Source organism: Marmota flaviventris, chromosome 9 (genome assembly GCF_047511675.1).
Source record: "Marmota flaviventris isolate mMarFla1 chromosome 9, mMarFla1.hap1, whole genome shotgun sequence".
Taxonomy (NCBI): Eukaryota; Metazoa; Chordata; class Mammalia; order Rodentia; family Sciuridae; genus Marmota; species Marmota flaviventris.
In genome coordinates this window covers 88,908,034-88,927,790 of record NC_092506.1, presented here as the reverse complement: position 1 = coordinate 88,927,790, position 19,757 = coordinate 88,908,034, and the positions used below count along the sequence as shown (strand labels likewise).

Sequence of the window (19,757 nt, the reverse complement as noted above, 5' to 3'; positions counted from 1 at the left end):
TTCCAGAAATGAGTGAGAACATGTGGTATCTATCTTTCTGTGGTAAAATAAATTTTAAAGTGAAAGATGCAAAATGTTGTGTATAATAAGCTACCATTTATGTAAAAATATAATATATACTTTCCTATATATAGGGTATTTCTGAATAAGAAACATGAATAGGGTTATCTGAGGAGGAGCACTAGGTGACTGGGAATACCTAAGTTTCATTATATTCCCTTTGTATCTCAAATATTGCATTTGAGTATATTAATAGTGATTCAAAACTTGTAATCTCCATCAATAGTCACCTGATCTGAGTTTGAAAATGACAAAATCTTAGACCTGGAGGGGACTTTGGAGGTTAGCTTGTCTGGTCTTTTTTATTAATGCAATAATCTTGTCTACTATGGGAGCAGCAGTTACTCTTTTTCGTTCTTGAACATTTCTATTCATGGGAAACTACACCCTGTGGAAACATTTTGTTCTACTTTTGGATATATTTAGTTCATTCCTTCACTGATTAATGTGACTAATACTTATTAAATACCTAATAGGCTCTTGGCATTGTGTGACTATTGTAATTCTTTCATTATACAGACTCTGACATGTCTTTTCCTTTGGCATTCATTTATTTTAATTCTCTCTTCCAAAGAATCACATGGGCATTCTTTAGCAACCAGAGAATACGTACTCTGTGTGAAATATACTCTGCTGACTATTTTATGTCGCATATGAAATACGGGATAGTTTTCAGACCATGGCTCAACTTGGCAAATTTTACCTAATTTTTTTGTGTAACTTTCTGCACTGTGGTGTTCTGAACTGATTTCAACCATTCCAGAGTGGTCAGATGAGCAGAAAACAGATATATTTTGGTCTGGGTTCTATATTTTTATAAATACAGCATAATATGTTAATTTTTGTTAGCAACTTTGTTAAGAGGTTCAAGTTGATTTCACAATCAAGAAAAGTAAGTAAAACTGAAAAGACAAATTACTGAATTAGGAAAATTATGCAAACCATATTTCTGATAAGGAACTTCTATCCAGAATATAGAAAGAGGAATTGCAACTCAACAGTAAATAGACGTATAATAAATAGACAAATAACTCAACATTGCAGATGGTCAATAAGCACTTGGAAATATGCTTGCCTCTTTAGGCATTAAGGAAATACATACTGAAATTATCAAAACCACTTCACACACAAGCCTGTTATCAGCTAGGACTTTGTTAGGTGCTGGCAACATGAGGGTAAAAATGACATGTTCTCCACCTAAGTCTTAGACTAACAGTCTGTGAGGAGACACATACATTCAATGTGGTAAGGTATCCACAGCAGGAATAAGGGAGACTGTCGAGGAAGGTCAGGGGACAAAGAGAACCTAACACATCAAACTACATATGTCATATTTACATATCCTGTAAGATTTAAGTGCTCTGTGGTATTTTTATGATCTTCCAATTTCAATGTCAATAAAGAAAAAAATAACCTACGTGTAATGAATTTGGCATATTTTGTGCGACCATTTTTGTCTCCAGTTGACACTTCTTTCTGACTGCTTGAAAGCCATCTCTTTCATTATTTCTTAAATAATTTTGCAGGAGCTTGGCACATGGATTGAAAACCATAATAAACTAGGAGTAATAAGAAAGAAGAATAAGCCGATTCACAAAAAGAAGTCAGAAGAGGGGAAGTAGAACTGTAGCAGGCAGAGTGTAAAACTGACTTTACATTGTGCCTAGGCTACCTTGGGCTCCTTGAGACAGTGAGTTTGTAGAATTCTTCTGCTGCTATTACCTCCCCTTCCTCCTTTTTCTTAAAATGATTTCAGTTTTTGATGCTTGCTATTGAAATACTCCCAGCTACTACAGCTGTATTGCCTCATGCACTGTCTTTGGTGTGTGTGTACTGGGGAATGACCACTGAGGGGCACTAGACCACTGAGCCACATCCCCAGTCCTATTTTGTATTTTATTTAGAGACAGGGTCTTACTAAGTTGCTTAGCATCTCACTTTTGCTGAGGCTGGCTTTCCTCAGCCTCCCGAGCTGCTGGGATTACAGGTGTTCACCACCATACCTGGCTCTCATGCGCTTTTCTAAGAACATGTGCACCTTCTTAAAATGCAGGGAGACTTCCCCCATCTTTTCTCTTAGCTCTGTCTCTTTTGAACCAGACATTCTCATCTTCATTGCTACCCATTTCTTCTTTTTTCTTTTACATTGTTCACTCCATCCAGAACACACTCATCTTCAAAATCCTAACTACGCTTTAAGACTTACATCAGATAACTGAATAAAGCATAAAGCCTTTCTCAAGTTTTCCAAAAAAAAAAAAAAGAATGTTTTTTGAACTCTCTTAACATTCTATTTGTCTTTCTCTGACTTTTTAAAAAATTGAACCCAGGGCCTTATGCATGCTGAATAAACACTCTTATATTCTCAGTCCCTTGTACTTCTCAATTGACCCTCTTTTTGGAAGTAAATATTTTAAACACCAGGCATTGTGCCTTCTTTACTTTTAAAAATATCCATCCCCACTAGGCCAGGCCTAGTTCTTTGTATGTGGTACTTGTTCAATATATTTTTCTTACAGGATTTATAAATATGCAATATTTAGTTTGAATTGGCAAATTGAAATTATCCTACCACATATCATAGTTATGCAAATGATAAAGAATAGCTTGGAACTGAAGACTTGTGTGACAGAGAGGAAGGAGTCTAGTGGGGAAAACTGCAGGAGATGAGAATGAACACAAAGACATAGGCCGGATCAGGCAGAGCCTATTGGCTTCTCAAGTACTGTGGTTTTTATTCTGGTGAGATGGCAGCCATTAGAGAGTTGGGTAGAAGAGTTTTGTGTTAAGAACTTTTAAGGATCTCGGGGTTGCTCTACTAGTGAATATATTGAAAAGGAGACAAGGGCTAACGTGGGTAAACCAGCTAGAAATCTATCACAGTAACGTAGGCAAGACAAACAGCAACATGGACCAGAATGATAGCAATGGAAATGACCAGAAGTGATTGATTCTGGGTTTGTAAAGAGAAAGAGTTGTCTCAATTCCCTATACTCAGGCAGAAAATAAGCAAATTAGAAAGTTCAATGGAATTGATTCAAAATAGCTCTTGTACAGTATTACTATTTTTGAAATAAGTTCTAATACCAAAGAATTTTATTAACATGTAGGAACTCACTTCCTTCTACCTGAGTGGCAAGATGGGGAAAGTCAGCAGTATTAATCTGCTGCTGATAGAGCCGATGTGGGCTTTGAAGTTCTGTAGACCCATGTGCATCCTTCTGCTTTTACCTACTACCTGTGTGACTCAGGTGAGCAATACCAATACTCTTTGTTTTTATGTGTAGGAGAGGTATGGTAATAAAATAAAATAATGTGCATAAAGAGGCCAGCATAGTGCCTGACACAGAGTAAGCACACACTCAAGTCAGCTTCCTTCCCTTTTCCCTCTCAATATAGACCTCCACCTCTGCCTAGGAATCCTTCCCATGTACACACTGGAAAACTGAAATCTTAAATGTAACCCTTGTTGTTTCTATAATTATAGAAAATTCATTTCAGAAACAGGATAATGGAAAATAAATACTTTCCTAGGAAAAATGTTAGTACTTTCTTAGGAAAAATGTTCGAGTCTGATATGAATTATCTTATCTAGTTTATTGTTGAAACTAATATTTTTATCTATTATTTTAAATGGATAAGTCTCTTGTATTAGAGACTTAAAAGTATAAGTTTATTGTGTTAGAGACTTGGAAGTGGAGTTGTCTTCCAAAAATGTCATTGGGTTTCACTAAATATCTTCCTCTTAGATAAAGATTCTTTTCCTGCATAGTAAGATTTCATAAAGGTAAAAGAAAGTATAAGGAACTCGTGGGACATTTGCAAAGTTAGGCTAGGTCATTTTATATTCTGGGAAAAAAATCAAGAAAATATGCCACTCAATCACTTAAAAAAAGTCTAACCATATAACATACAAACCTCAACAATTTCCTCTTACATTTATGTACTCACCACATTTAGATCTCTCCCTTCCTCTCCCTTCCCCTCTACTCATACATTAGCAAGCTCTGAGGGAGTATAACTTGTATATCCCAAGGTCATTTTATTTGGCTCAGGTGGTTTTTAGAAGATCATGCTAGAATAGCTGCTTGTTCTACACTTTTCAAAAGTTCCTGTGAGATAGTTATGTTCATCTTATTTTTAAAAAAATTAGTGGATTAGAAATTAGTTCATCTAGTCATTACTCTCTATAAAAACTAAAAAAATTTTTTTTTAGTTTTCCCAGTTACTAACTTTTGGATTGCCCACAACTTGGTCCTTTCTTGTGTCCATTTCCTACTGTGACGGTGCTTCCCTCTGCAGCCAGGAGAATCTGCTAGTTACAGGGTGCACGTGACTCACCTGCTCCTTCCTTTGAGTCACTCTCCTGACCATATCCTAGCCTGAATTTTTTCCAGATGTCTCTTCTTCATGCTATTTCCTTTCTTATTTCAAAATACTCCTTAAAACTACATGTGACCTTCCTGGTCTAGACTGCCCTGAATAATTCCAATAAGCCCCAAGAAAGCAGGCATTTATTAAAAGTGATGTCATTAGGTCTTTTATCACTAGAAATAGATGATGTTTCTAGCACAGAATTTGGGGCTGGGATGCATTTTAGAGATTATTCAGTGTGATCTCTTTATTTTCCAGATGAAGAGGACCGAGGTCCACAGATCTTACCTCACTTAGGATCAGAAGTCCAGTTTCTTGACTCCTACTTCAGTGTTCTTCCTACCACCCCATAATCTCTTTTGTAGTTATCTCCCTTCCCCAGTACAATTATTTTAATCTAGTTATTAGCACAGTCTAATTAACTGTGTGATAATATTAGAGAGTCTTTATTACATCACTTAATAGCTGTTAATATTTGGAAGTCACTTAACCTCTTTGGGTCTTAATTTCTTCAGTTGTGAAACAGGTATAGTGAGAGTAATTACATCATGGGGTCATTATGAGTATTCACTGAAATGATCTATGCACCTGGCATGTAGTAATAAATATTAGTGGTGATACTGATGATGATGAATATTGTGGTGAGCGCAAAATAACATTTGAACTGGGTTTGTCCTTTGGTTGGTCTACTGGTTCTTCTCCTGCCTTCCTTAAACTTGCTCTTTCTTCTGAGGCTCTCACAAAGGGCAATTGGCATCTTTCCTTTAGCTTATGGCATGAGGTTCAGAACAAAGGAAGCTGAGAATATTAGGATTAGCCACAGAGGCAGTGAATAGGTATGGACCACTTGACAGAGATGATGTTAGAAAAATGAGTGAAACTTAATTCTTGCCTTCAGAGAATAAGAAATTTAGTCAGAAAGTCAGATCTAAAACCCCAGGAACAAAGTATAATTATGTACCCAGACTTTCAGTGACTTGAAGTGCAGCATCTGGTTGGAAAAAGAGCTAAGCCTGGAGTTGATTGATCAGGGAAGATTTCTGGTGTCAAGGGACTTGAGTCAAGACCTGGAGTCTCACATGATAGAGGGTGCTGTTTTGGTTTAGCTATGAGGTGTTCCCCAAAAGCTGATGTGTGAGACAATGCAAGAAAGTTTAGAGGTGAAGTGAATGGCTTATGAGAGCCTTAACATAATCAGTGTGTTAATCCACTGATAGGGGTTAACTGGATGATAACCATAGGCAGGTAGGGTATGACTGGAGGAGTGGGTCACTAGAGTCATGCTTTTAGGATCTATATTTTGTCTGTGGTGAGGGGATTCTCTGTATCTCTCTCTCTGCTTCCTTGTCCCATGTTCTGACCTGCTTTCCTTACCACACTCTTCTGTCATGATGTTCTACCTCACCTCAAGCCCAAAGCAATGGAGTTGGCCATCTATGGACTGAGACCTCTGAAACCATGAGCCTCAAGTAAACTTTTTCTCCTCTAAAATTGTTATTGTCAGGTCTTTCGTTATAGCCATGAAAAAGACGACTAAAACAGGTACATATATCAGTGTGGGGATACTTGGTAGAATGCTCTGGGAACACAAAGGAGCATAGTATTATCATTCCTTTTTAATTTACTGTAATGCAAAGCTTTGGCTCCTTCTCAGATTCTTCCTTCCCTTGGATATGTTTATCCAATCAGCTACTCAGTCCTTCCCTTCAACATTTTTTTCTCCCTTCTATGTCCACTACTATTTCCTCCATTCAGATTCTAATTCTTCTTGCCTAAAAGAGATGCTCAAATAGCCTCTGGTCAGTTTATCTCTAATTCTTCCTGACTTCTGTCCACTCTTAGTATCATTATCAGATACATCTTCCTAAAACACAGCACTGATGAGAATAATAACAGTTGCAGCACCTTGAACACCTAGTTAATCTCTACAGCCACCCAGGGCTAGTGTTATTTTCCCCCCTTATATAAGAAGGGTTCAGACTGAGAGTAGTTAAACAACTATCCCAAAGTTATCCAACTGATGAAAGTTGGATCCAGAATTGAAGCCTACCACATTCTGACTCCAAGGATCCATGCATTGCTCGGAACTATATTGCCTTCATTACTTCAAATCAACCAAACACTGAAAATCCGTGACTTGTTTATGGTCCCCTTTTATCTGGAGTCCTGCAGTCTCATCACTGAACAAAACTCAGGTCCTTTCCCAGATTATACCCCACATGTACATGTGTGAAACACACACACATATGTAGACCAATCAGACATTTCTTTAACTTAGGAAGATTTGAAGAGTTATCAGGAGCTTCACAATAGTGCCAACTTATGACTTTTTTTGCTCTGTCTCATGTGTCAACCTGAAGTGCTTACCTACACCAATCTTGATTCTAGTATCAACAAAAATTCTCCTTTATCCTTCACAGGGCAGTGTTCTCCAAACTCAGGCCACAGAGTGGCCTACGCTTTGACCCCAAGAGGAATGTTGGTAAATTGCCTTTTCTCCCTCTTTCTACATCAGGAAGAGCAAACCACTCTAAAACCCCGAGGTTATTTGTTTTGAAGATAGAGTTTTAAGTGGAAAGAAAGTTCATACTTTGGTCTAAAATACAGTCACTTCCTGTATTCTGGGAGCTGGACCTTTGATTAGTTTATTTGAAAATCTCAATAGGGAATATGCTAGGGGATATGCCCTCGAACTGCTTAGTCTTCTGGGGGATAGACATGCCCACAGATAATAAATAACACTACAGCTGGCATGTTCTACATTAGGAATAAACACAGAGGAGGTATGCTTAAACTAATTTGAGAGATCAGACTTTCTGGAGAAAGTGGGATTCAAGTTGAGCTTGAAAGATACCTAGAAGTTACACAAATATAGAAGGGGAGTAAGTACATCTAAGATGGAACAGTACAAAGGCAAGGAGGAGTGAAATAATATTTGCATTAAAAAAGGACAATTCGGGGCTGGGGATGTGGCTCAAGCGGTAGCGCGCTCGCCTGGCATGCGTGAGGCCCAGGTTCGATCCTCAGCACCGCATACAAACAAAGATGTTGTGTCTGCCGAAAACTAAAAAATAAATATTAAAATTCTCTCTTTCTCTCTTAAAAAAAAAGGAGCAATTCACCGTTTAGAAGAACAGGAAGACATGAGTGGAGAATTTGGAAGGTGTCAGGTCTTGGAGGCCCTTGTCTGCCATGTCAAGAGGCTTGGACAGTGTCCTGGAGGTAATGGAGAGACAGTGAAGCATTCTAAGCCAGGGCAATGGTATGTTCAGATTTGTCATTGGGATCACATTCAGTCAGGGTCTCTGAGGTGAAGGACAGATTTGAGACTGGTGGAGAGATCTGGAGACTGATGCAGTCAGGCAGATTGCGATGGGCTTCAGACTTAGGTTTGAAGCAGAGAAATGTTGAGGAAATTTCTACTGGCAGGTCTAAGTAATATGAGGATGGCGGGGGCGGGCTGAAAAGGACAAGGTCATGGTGACTGGAGGTGCCTGTGTTTGCTGGGGCCTGTCTGGTGTTCATCACTGAGATGAAGATAATGAGTATAGTTTTAGATGTGCTAAGTCTCAGTTGCCCTTGAATGCTCAAATGGAGGAATGGTAATTATTCACTCTCTCACTTCCTTACGCCCTTTACTAAAATATCAACTTCACTAAGGCCTTCTCTGCACACCACTCACCCAGGAATGACATCCCTGCCTCCTGTGCATGTGGTTTTCTCTATATTACCACCCAATTACATTTTTAAAATTATTTTTTTTTGTTTTAACTAGTTGTACATGGCAGTAAAATGCACTTATGCACTTTGATATATCATACATTATATATAATTTCTCATTTTTATGATTGTACATGTTGTAGAATCACATTCGTCATGTAGTCATATATGTAATGAGATAATGTCTATTTCATTCTACTATCCTTTATATCCCCATATTCCCTCCTCTCCCTTCACTCTTCTCTACCTAATCTAAAGTAACTCTATTCTTCCCTATTTCCCCCAGCTCTTATCGTGAATTAGCATCTGCGTATCAGAGAAAACATTCTGGCTTTGGTTTTTTGGGATTGGCTTACTTCGCTTAGATGATATTCTCCAACTTCATCCATTTACCTACAAATGCCATCATTTCATTCTTCTTTAAAGCTGAGTAATATTCCATTGAACATATATACCATATTTTCTTTATCCATTCATCTACTGAAGGTCACCTAGGTTGGTTCCATAGTTTAGCTATTGTGAATTGAGCTGCTATAAACATTGACATGGCTGCATCACTGTATTATGCTGATTTTGAGACCTTTGGGTATAAACTGAGGAATGGGATCACTGGTCAAATGGTGGTTTCATTCCGAGTTTTCTAATCTTCATACTGCTTTCGAGGGTGGTTGCACCAATTTGCAGTCCAACCAACAATGTATGAGTGTGCCTTTCCCCTCACATCCTCGCCAATATTTATTGTTGCCTGTATTCTTGATGATTGCCATTCTGATTCTACCCAATTACTTTTATCACCTTATTACCATCCCTTTATTTTTTAGTTACCTATGTTTTAGTTATTTGCCCTCTCTCACTAAAACATAACCTCTTTTGTCATAAGTTATTGTTATTACTTTTTGTCTACTATGTTTTCTACTATATCCCCATTAACAATGTAGGTAGTTGGTTTTATGAGCTCAGGAGGAAGTTGAATAGTTACCTAAGACAGGACTACTTGGCAAATATCTATAGCTTGGCACCTTTAATCTACTCTGATCTGGGCCTCTTCCTTCCCCCTCCTTTCCTCTCAGAAACAGCTCTTCCTCTTGCTTTCCTGTCTACTTAGTTTCACAATTTTACAGTGACTGTGGTTCTGATTCCTGGCAAAATCAAAACCTCTGGGAATTTAACCTATACTTTTCTAGTGTACAAACAGACACCCTGGTCAACTTTTGGCCACTTTTGTTTTTCTAGGGCTGGGCCTATTGGTGTTAAGTAAACTGAAAAGTATGCCATTTATTTGGAATCTGAGTAATTGGTCTTTGTACTTTACATAACCAGTGGAAGAGAAGAGATGGTTGAATCAAAATGTGGAAACAATTTTTGAAAACATGCACATCTGAAAGGTAATGTATCTTTACTTGTGTTTGTTTGTCTTGCCCAATTCAGAAGAAATGAAACTGCTTTTCCCAAAATGGATGCTTCTACCTGTGCGTCTGCTTCCACTCCCTCCTGACCACTCTGTGATCCTCTTGCTCCCTGGCCTGTGCTGTTGTTAAGTGCATTTTAATTGGGTCCTTGGCTCCAGGTTCTGACCCTGCTTGAATCATACTTATAATAAGGGTATCTCTGACTATGACACATGATCCCTCCTTTACTTGTATGGAAATTACCTGGATAGGCATTGATCTCCTTGACTAGAAGGCGAATTCTTGGAAAGTGAGTAGAACTTTAGGCCAGTGACTAATACGACACTTGTCACGTACCTCTTTTCAAAAATCTCTTCTTATTTCCCATTTTTTTATGGAACACAGTACAAACTCATTTAAATGTTATTCCACATCTTCTGTAATTTCACCCAACTTTTTTTTCTTTTCTTTCTTTCTTTTTTTTTTTTTTAATCACCACTTCCTACTGTATGCCCTCCTTACTCTCTAGTAGAATAAAGCAGGGCCATCCGAAGCAAATCTGTTTTCAAAATAGCTATGTCAGAATCTCAATCACTGTTATTTTAATCACCAAGTAATCCGGACAGCAGATATCCGTGCCCCCATTTCTGGCACTCCCATCCCTAATTCAGTCTACCTTGGACCGTGGTGAAGCACAATTTCACATGGCTTGATAATTTACAAAATTGAAAGGTGTTTTCTTTTTAGGCCAAAACCCTTTAAATAAAATTGGCTAAATATAATGATCTGTTCATACTACCGGGTACCTGCCTTTCCTGGAGCCCTGTAAGAATGCTCACACTACCTGGAGCCATATTGTTCTCTTTGCCTAGCATTGTGCCCATTCCGTTCCTCCATTCTCAGCTAGATCTGTCCAAATCCTTCACATCTTGTCAACAGAAACAGAAGCATCGTCCATATATTTTATCTCTCTCTCTAATTATATGAATTCCTTCCTCTTTAGTATCTCCAAAGGGCATTGTTAACACCTCTCTTAGAACAGGTATCACAGTCAGACTTGAGGAACAGAGAGTTGTATGTATGTCCCTTTGGAAGGAATGTCTCTTTTCTATTCCTGGTTTCCACAGAGAAGGATCCTCTCTTAATTGTCTTAATCTTTTGCTCTTCCCATTACTGCTTCCTCTCTAAGAGCAATGGAAGTGGCAACTTTTAGTCTATGTTTCTTAACTGGGTGGTATTCACCCATTAGTGGTCCTGAGGTCACACATTTGATCTTTGCTCTTGGTTCCCACTCCACTTTTACCTGTGTGTCTACTTTGAAGATTCAAATGTCCCTCTGCTGGGCTTTCCAAGGTCTAGATCCCCAGGGATAAGAGAATAGGAAGCCCATTTTGGTTTTTGCATTGTGTATGTTTGTTCTTCAACCTGGACTCTGTTAGTAATAAAGTTTGATCTGTTTCTGTTTTTTTTTTTTTTTTAAATTTTATTTCTCAGTTTGTTTAGAACTGTGGTGGGGGAAAAGGTGTTTTCTAATGTGTTGGATGTATTCACCTTATCTTCTCTATTTATTAATTATTTAGGGCTGAGATTATGTCATATTCATTTTATATCCCTTGCAGATTAACATATAGAAGGTATTTAGTATATACATATTTCTTGGATTGAATCAAGCAAATTTGTAAATTATACAGAGAAATGATGAGTTGTCCTATTGAATGTAATGGGTACTAGCATCTGCTGTGTAATTCTTGTTCATATGCTCTCAGAATCAGATAGCATTAATGAGTTAGAGTTACTTGGAAGCAATGTCTGTGTGATGCAAGGACATCCAGATGTCCAAGCCAATGGTTAAACTATGGAGTTCTCTGGTCCAGAGAACTACAGCTCTCACAATAGTCTCAAAGGTCCCAGCCTTCATCAAGGTGTAAGAATATAAGAGACCACACGAATGTTAATACTTAAATATCACTAGCACTTAGCCCTTACCTTCTCACCCAACATCTGGCTCCCTCATGTTATTCAGTGTATTCAACAGGTGACTGGATGTCACATGTTCTCAGGGATTGTCCTCTTGGTGATCTTTTAATATAGCCATCTCAGAGGCAGTCAGCACTTTCTCTGCTGCTGTTGCCGTATATGAAAACATGAGCGTTGGTGTGAGGCTGCTGGCTCCCAGTGTTCCCAGGGTCACTAATCTTGAGTTGCCAGAGCAACGCTCGGTCTCGTGCTGTATTTTGTCAGTGGGGAAACAGTATAGAGAGGAATACTGATACAAGAAGACCATCTGAACCTTGGAAAATGATTATGCCTACTGAAAAGGAAGAGGAAGGAGAAGAGGGAGGGAAAGATGAGCAGCAGTGGAGACCAAACTGGTAAAATTTCTAGAGCTGGTTTGGCAGAGAATCTCAAACACGTTTAAAACTACACATTACCCCCAGCAGTTTGATTTTAAGGATATCATCAGAGATCTTTATAAAGGTTTGTGCATATGGATATTTATTCCAACATTAAATAATGTTGGAATAACATGAGTCACTTCCAGACTGCAGTTTTGGTCAAGTGGTAGAGGCCAAATTCAGAGTGAGGGGGGAAAAGTCAGAGTGAGTAAGTGAGTGAGAAGGAAATGGAGATAGTGAAATCGAGGACGGAATTGTGTCAGAATCTTCAGAAGACTGGAAAAGGTCCCCAATCAGAAACAGAAGGGAAGCCAATGTGCCCAGGCAGTGGACCTGAGGGTGGACGAGAAGTAGGGGTGGGGGTGAAGCTGGGGTAGAATTATGCAGGGTCTTGTAAGCCATGATTGGAAGATTGGGTTCTATGGTGAATGAGAAAGGAAATAACTGGAGAGTTTGAGGTAGGGAGTAAGATGACCTGATTATCTGTTAAAAAAAACATTTGTTTGGGCTTTTGTTAGAAGAATAAATTTTAACAACAACAACATCAAAAAGTATAGTCAGTAGGGATAAATTAACAGGCTATTGCAAAAGATTGAATAGCCAATACTAGACTTGAGTTTTGCCACAGCTGTATGGTTTTCCCCCCAACTGCACTAATACTGCAATAAACATAAGGATATAAATTTTTACGATTTTAGGTTATTACTTTCAAAGAAAATTCCTGAATTAAAATGACTGAATAAAAGATAAAATCAAGGGGTAGAGATATATCTCAGTGACAGAGCATTTGCGTAATATGCTTAAGGCCCTGGGTGAAATCCTCAGTACCACTAAATAAATAAATGAAGATTTTTTTAAAAAATAAAATTATTCTTTTCCTTTAAAGGTGTTCTGTAACAGCACCATTCACAATATCTAAAAGATAAAACAATCTAGGTATCTATCAATGGATGAATGAGTAAGAAACTGTGATACATACACTATGAAATATTACTCAGCCATGACAAGGAATAAAGTACTGTTACCTGCTACAAGGAGATGAGCCTCCAAAGCATAATGCTAAATGAAAAATAAAGGCCAGACACAAAAGATTACCTCTTGTATGATTTCATTCACATGAGCTACTCAGAACAGGGAGCAGATGTGTGGCTGCCAGGCACTGCCGAGAGGAAGTGTGAGAGACAACCAAGTACTGGGTCTTGGGTTTTCTTTTGGGAAGATGAAAATATTCAGGAACTCAGTTCAGGTGGTGGTTACACAACTTTGTGAATGCACTAAATACCACAGAATTGTATACTCTAAAAATTGTTAATTTCATTTTATGTGAACTTCACCTCAATAAAAAAAAAACTGTTTTAAAATGGTCTATATATTTCTTAACTTTGAGAAACCATATTTGCACTTTTTCAATAGTGCTTTCAGGAGGGAATTAGCAATTTACCCTGGTGGCAGCAAAACACGTGTGTCCTAGTTTTACTATATACCAACAGCATTATGTTTGCGAAAAATACTCCATTTAACAATTCTTTCATTATTTCCTGCTCAGACACATTTCCTCATCTAAAAAAATGTTTCTTTTTGTACTTATTTTTTTAGCTCTTGTGTTTCTGTTGTAGTTTGGTATGTGCTCTATAAAATAAACCTTATTCCCTTTTCTGTCCTGTTCATTGTACATATTATCCCCCTGTTTGCTTTTAAAGAAAAGTCTGCATTTTTTTTTACATTTTGATACCATCATGACTATTTTTCTTTCCCACTGAATTTCCTTTTCTATCTCTAGGCTGAGAGATTCATCCATTTCAAGGGGGCTGGTTAATATTCAATTGCATTTTCCTCCCAGTTTCTCTATGGTTTGATACATCAGAATTCTTCACAAGTTTTCTTATAGGAGAATGAGAAGTTTTAATTTCTTATTCTTAGCAGACTGATATAATTTTGAAAATAGGTACTTAAAATTGAGGTCTATGTATATGACTTTTAAAGGAAAAGAGAGTATCTTGGACTTTAATGATGACAAATTACTCTTATTATGGACATTCCTATTATGGATTGAATTAATGTCTTCCCCAAATTCATATGCTGAAGTGCTAACCCCCAGAACTTCAGAATATGATCTCATTTAATATATGGTTGTTGCAGATGAGTTTAGTTAAGAGGAGCTCATACTAATGAAGGTGGGTGTCTCTAATCCAGTATGATTGATATCCTATTAAAAGGGAAATTTGGACACAGACACAAGCCCATGAAGAGTGTCATGTGAAGATTAGGGTTATGTTGCCACAACCTGGGAACTACCACAAACTAGGAGAGAGACCAAGGGTTCTTGGTCTTGATCTTGGACCTTAGTCATTGGAATTATGGTATAATAAATTTCTGTTCTTTAAGTGACCTACTTTATGGCACTTTGCTCTTGATGCCTGCCCTCGAAAACAAATACCTTTACTTACACATGTACAAATTACTATTCATTATATATCCCATAATCCTACAGTTCTTTTATAGTATCAAGGAAACACACTTACAAGGTACATATCTTCAAAATTCTAAACGCAACTTTGAAAATGAATGACATTAAGTTAATATAACAAGCAGTGCAATTTTGCTACAAGTAGATCATGGCTTACAGCATGAATAAGTTCCTATCTATCATTAATGTGTGGGTGTAGTGTAATCCTCCCATTTCTCTTCCACAGAACTTTCCTTCATACAATGCTTGTGATATTACTTAGTTTTTAATCAGTATATTCAGTTCTCCTGTTCTTGTTTTAGTAATTCTCAGTAAGCTTTAAACACAGCTGAAAAATGGACCCTGAAATTATGCCATAGTTCCTAGCATCGAGATGGTCATCTAAATAATTCAGGATATGCTTATGTTGATTGCCTGTAGATGATCATTAAAATGAAAACAAAATTAAACAATTCTCACAGGAATCTAGCAACCCCCTAAGAACACTTGAACAAACTACCAATCCTTCAAAACCTCAGTTTGGGAAAAGGGCAGTCCTTTGGGACCCTTCCAGTTGGAGAGTTTTCCTCAGAGAATGGCTCTCCCTATTACTTCCTCTTTAGTTAATCAATTAGATCATTGGGACAGAGATATTTTCCAGATGTCCTCTGCTTTGCTTTCTGTATTATTGACTTCTTTAAATCCTGGTCCTCTTCACAAAATCTGGAAGATGCTGTGATTCCATTTCCAAAGCTAGCTTTCTTGCTACCCCTGAGCACTAAAAACATTAGCTGTGAAAAGAGTTTAGTTCTCATGACCTAGTGCAAAGTCATATTAATTTTTTTTTAAATCACTCCAGCTCAGCCAAGGATGTTAGCTGAACACAAGCCAGTCAAAGACCGACAGGAAAGGAAAGATTTGCATAAGTCTTTACTGAAAAAAAAAAAAATCCCAACAATGTAAACCTAGACTGCTGTGGTCTCACTTCCCAAAACCTCCAGAGTAGGAACCGGAAAGCCAGCAAACCACTTCTCACGGTCTATAATTTGGAAGAGGAGAGAACTAGATTTCACAGTGTTTGGACACCTTTGCTCAACTATATAATAATCACATAACCCCCTGCCCCAGATTTCTGGGAAAATTAAATTTCCTCTAAAATAAATGCAAGATTTTGCCCAAACCTGGAGGGAGGGAGGGAAGGAGGGAAAAACGGAAAGGAAGAGGGGGAGGGGAGGATAATTCAGAATAGTAAAAAAGAATTTATTCAAGGTTTACTGTGGAAATAAGTGTCACAGTTGTTAGAACATCCTAAGTTGCCTCGACCAGTGCTTGCTAGTGGAATGTGCAGACAAAACACATGCTGACTTGTTCCTTTGTTCAGTGCCACATCCTGGGACAGGATGACAGAAGCAATGTCTGCAAGCTTGAGATCCCTTATCTGCTTTCTTCCCAAGGCAACTCTGGAGTCAAGACGATCCAGGCAATCAAATCGTCTCCAGCATGGGGAGACTAGAGAGAGGATGTGGCACAGGGAAAGGAAAGAAATTTGAATCCTGTAAAAGCTGAACTAGATATTTTCTTTACTCTAATTTTTATGAGCGTAATTTAAAGAAATCTATCTAATTATAAGACATTGTGAACATTAATGGAAGTAAACTATTTAAAGTGCTTCTGCCTGAGATAGATACATACATGCACACTCTTACACACACACACACACACACACACACACTATCTATATCTATCTATCTATATATATAAAATACATGCACATACACACAAATGTTAGGTTGAGCTATTTGAAATTGCCAATATTGATCATTTTTGACATATAAAAACAGCAATTTTAAAAAATATTTTAAATATTTTATTTGACATTTTTCACTTCAAAATCTTAGTATGCATCTACTTGTGACTAATAAAACAACACAATACAAAGATAAAAAAGCCAAAGCTAATTCTTTCACCTCTTAGCCTTCTACCTTTGTTTATTCACACAGAAACTCAAATCAACATAAACTGGATAATTGACATACTTGTCCTTACTCATATACACATATGCAAATATATGTACTAGTATAGAGAAGATGCTAATGTTTGATTTAAAAACAGCAATTTCATATGGTTTGACCTAATATGTATGCAAAGAATTTTGGAGCCTGGTTGGTGGTGCATGCCTGTAATCCCAGAGACTCAGGAGGCTGAGGCAGGAGGATCACAAGTTCAAAGCCAGCTTCAGCAACTTAGTAAGACTCTTGTCTCAAAATAAAAACTAAAAAGGGCTGGGGGTGTGATTCAGTGCTTGAGCATCTTTGGGTTCAATCTCTGATAGGGGAAAAAAAAGAATTATGGGCAGTAGCAAAAATGTAAGGAGTAGCACCTCTTTGCTTTGAAAAGGGCACATGTGACACAATATGGAGCACACAGGCCATAAAACTTGATGGAAGGTACAAAAGGCAGAGAGATGGTGCAAGTGGGAGAAGAGAGAATGAAAGGGTGGTGTGCGTGCCCATCCCTAGTATGTATTTAGGAAAGGGTACAACAAAAGAACTGACCAAGGCACAAGGCCTGGTTTGGCATATCTATGCTTTGCTAACATCAATGCTTCCACACAAGTCATTTGTAAACTGAAATAAAGAATAATCCCAACTTTCCAAGGCAAATTAAAAATATACCTTCATGTTGTCTCGATTTTTTTTTTTAACTTTGAGGTGTTGTTTAATGTTGATGCATATGGATGCCAGGATGTGAGTCATAATATTTTGCTCATTAGTCTTTTTTTTTCTTTCTTTCTTTCTTTCTTTTTTTTTTTTTTAAGCTACCATAATGGGAGAGGCTAGCTCTGAGACAGGCAAGATTGCAGTTGTTTTTCAGCTTTTCAGACTTACAATGAGCAATGTTCTATCAATTTGCCACCCCCACATTCAGTCTCCTGGAAATGACTTGCCACCCCCAGGTTTGTCTCCTGATTAATGGTTGAGAGCTTGACTTTTCAACTAGGTGACTTTCCTACCTGGTGGCTGGCTGGATGCCTGTGGCTTTGTCCAGTGAAAACAGGTTGACCACTAATAGGAACTGGGTCAAATGGTGAAGACTCAGGTCAGGAATGGCTTATTTATGGCAGAAAAGCAGGACTAGAATGAGGTCAGATCAGTTTAGTGGATGTATTGGATTCTGACCATCTGAATTTAAAAAAAAGAAAAAGTAAAAAATAAATGTAGATTCTCAGTGCTGGGATGGGGGATGAACATAGGGAGAAGAGGTTTAATGTAGCTTATAGAGCTATTTCCATTAAGCACATAGTTTCTTCTGGATTTGAGTTCAGGGAAATTCTTCAGCAATTTAACAATTACAGAAATTCCATATCTTTCCTACCAAACAAATATAGACCCAATGCATTGCTCAACGTCTGCATGGTAAATTATATGCTGTGGTAGATGTAAAAGGGGAAAAGCCATAAGTGGAGGACATTTCATCCCACAGCACAGCGGTGCCAATTTCAGTTGGTAGAACCTCTGTGGCTTCCAGGAACCTAAAGGAAAATATTATTTTAAACTGTTTCCCCAATGTAATACAATTTCTTCAAAACAGAAACAGTGAAATGTTTGACTCAATACTGAGATTCTAGATCTTGTAATGGGATCTTTATGATGAACCTTTATTTATTTTTGCTTGTTTTAAAATCTTTTGTTTTCTGTTAGTTGGCTTACTGTTGGCTATCTCATGGTGAAAGGGGTGTAGTTTATAAGCTCTCTTTATTTTCACTTGGAATTTTTTTTCTGCTTGAGATTTGAAGAATTCTACCCCAGCAATTAGGACAGGTTTACCAAAATCAGATGAGGAATACTATGTGGAAATAACACATGTCAAAGACAAATCAGTATTCACTTTGGGATATTAATTTGGATCTGGACAAATCTGGTCATTCTATAAGACAATATCTGCACTCCTCCAAGTAGGCCACTTTGGCATAAAGACTACTTTGAACCAGTGACAATTGAGAATTGCCCTCCTCTCATTTGCCTAAAGGCAGGGCATAGATTTGTCAAGGTGTCCCTCTCTCCCCTCTCTAATCACTGGAGACAGCTCTAGGCTTTTATCAGACCAGAGAATGCACCAGAGTGACCTGTATAATAACACTTATGCTTTTTCTTTCTCTTGTCTGTTCTCTACAATTTTTTTTTAAATTTTTTATTGTTGGTTGTTCAAAACATTACATAGTTCTTGATATATCATATTTCACACTTTGATTCAAGTGGGTTATGAACTCCCATTTTTACCCCATATACAGATTGCAGAATCACATCAGTTTCTACAAATTTATTGTGTAGTGGCGCCCCATCTCCCAGAAAATCTTAACTAAGCTTCTCCAGAAATCTTCATCATAATTGATTTTAGGACTATCAGCAAAAGATTCTCTACAAAAGAGTTCAGTTTAGGTAAACTTCCTATTTTCCTGTTGCTCTATTTTACTTGGCCACTGGCCTGGAAGAAATCGGCACTCCAGGTGCTGGATGCCCCCTTACTATTTTTCCACAAACATTCATCCAGTATAGTAGTTTGTAGAAGTGTGTTTGCAAATGCAAAATGTGATTAAAAAAAAAAAAAGACAGATCCTTTAACAAGGCCTCTGGCCTTGAGCTGGAGCTTCACAGAGATGTCTACATATCTAAGATAAGAGAAGTTATCAATTGGGCTCCATGGTAACAGCTGGCAGGGGGAGGAAAGAAAGGGGAGAACACACTCTCCCCTTCTCAGGTGTTGTCCTTGAAGGGTTAACTTGCCCAAAACAGTGAAAGAAAAAGTGCTTTTATGTGGATTTCTGCAGACTGTGAACTTCTGAGACCCTCCCCTTACATGTCCTTACATGCTGGGTATAAAGTTCTGAAACTATCTGTATTTGGGGTTCAGGGGATTAATTGATTACAGCAAAATCTGTATCCTCTGAACCTGGCTGCAGCCAAATAAAACTATTTCCTGCTATCTTCAGTGCCTTGCCTCCTCTGTCCCTACAACAATTGCTCTTTTATTAAGATGCTACCAACCCCAAATTCTAACCACCACTTTAAGTTACTCATCACTCAGTGTTTTTATGTATACAGAATGCCCATTAATAAACTTCTCTGTCGTTTTCTGTTGTTAAACTGTCTTGTGTCAGTTTAAGTTTACTGGGATCCTCTCAAAAATCTAGGAGGGTTGGGGGGAAGCTCTGCTCTTCCCCTACACTAGCCTGGGACTCTCCAACTCAAAGAAAACTTGTTCTTGAGTTACCTGTATACATTAACACCTCACAGAAAGTGATTTGGCTGATTTTTGTCCAAGCTGGATGGATGGAGCTGACCAGATGTTAATGAGGGTCTTTTGGATCTTTTT

At 37.9% G+C, this 19,757-nt stretch overlaps 1 pseudogene; it reads left to right on the top strand.

Annotated features, from left to right (window-relative positions):
* Window positions 1–3,200: 3,200 nt before the first annotated feature.
* LOC114089017 (S-phase kinase-associated protein 1 pseudogene) overlaps window positions 3,201–19,757 on the top strand; it is a 30,920-nt pseudogene continuing 14,363 nt past the window's right edge.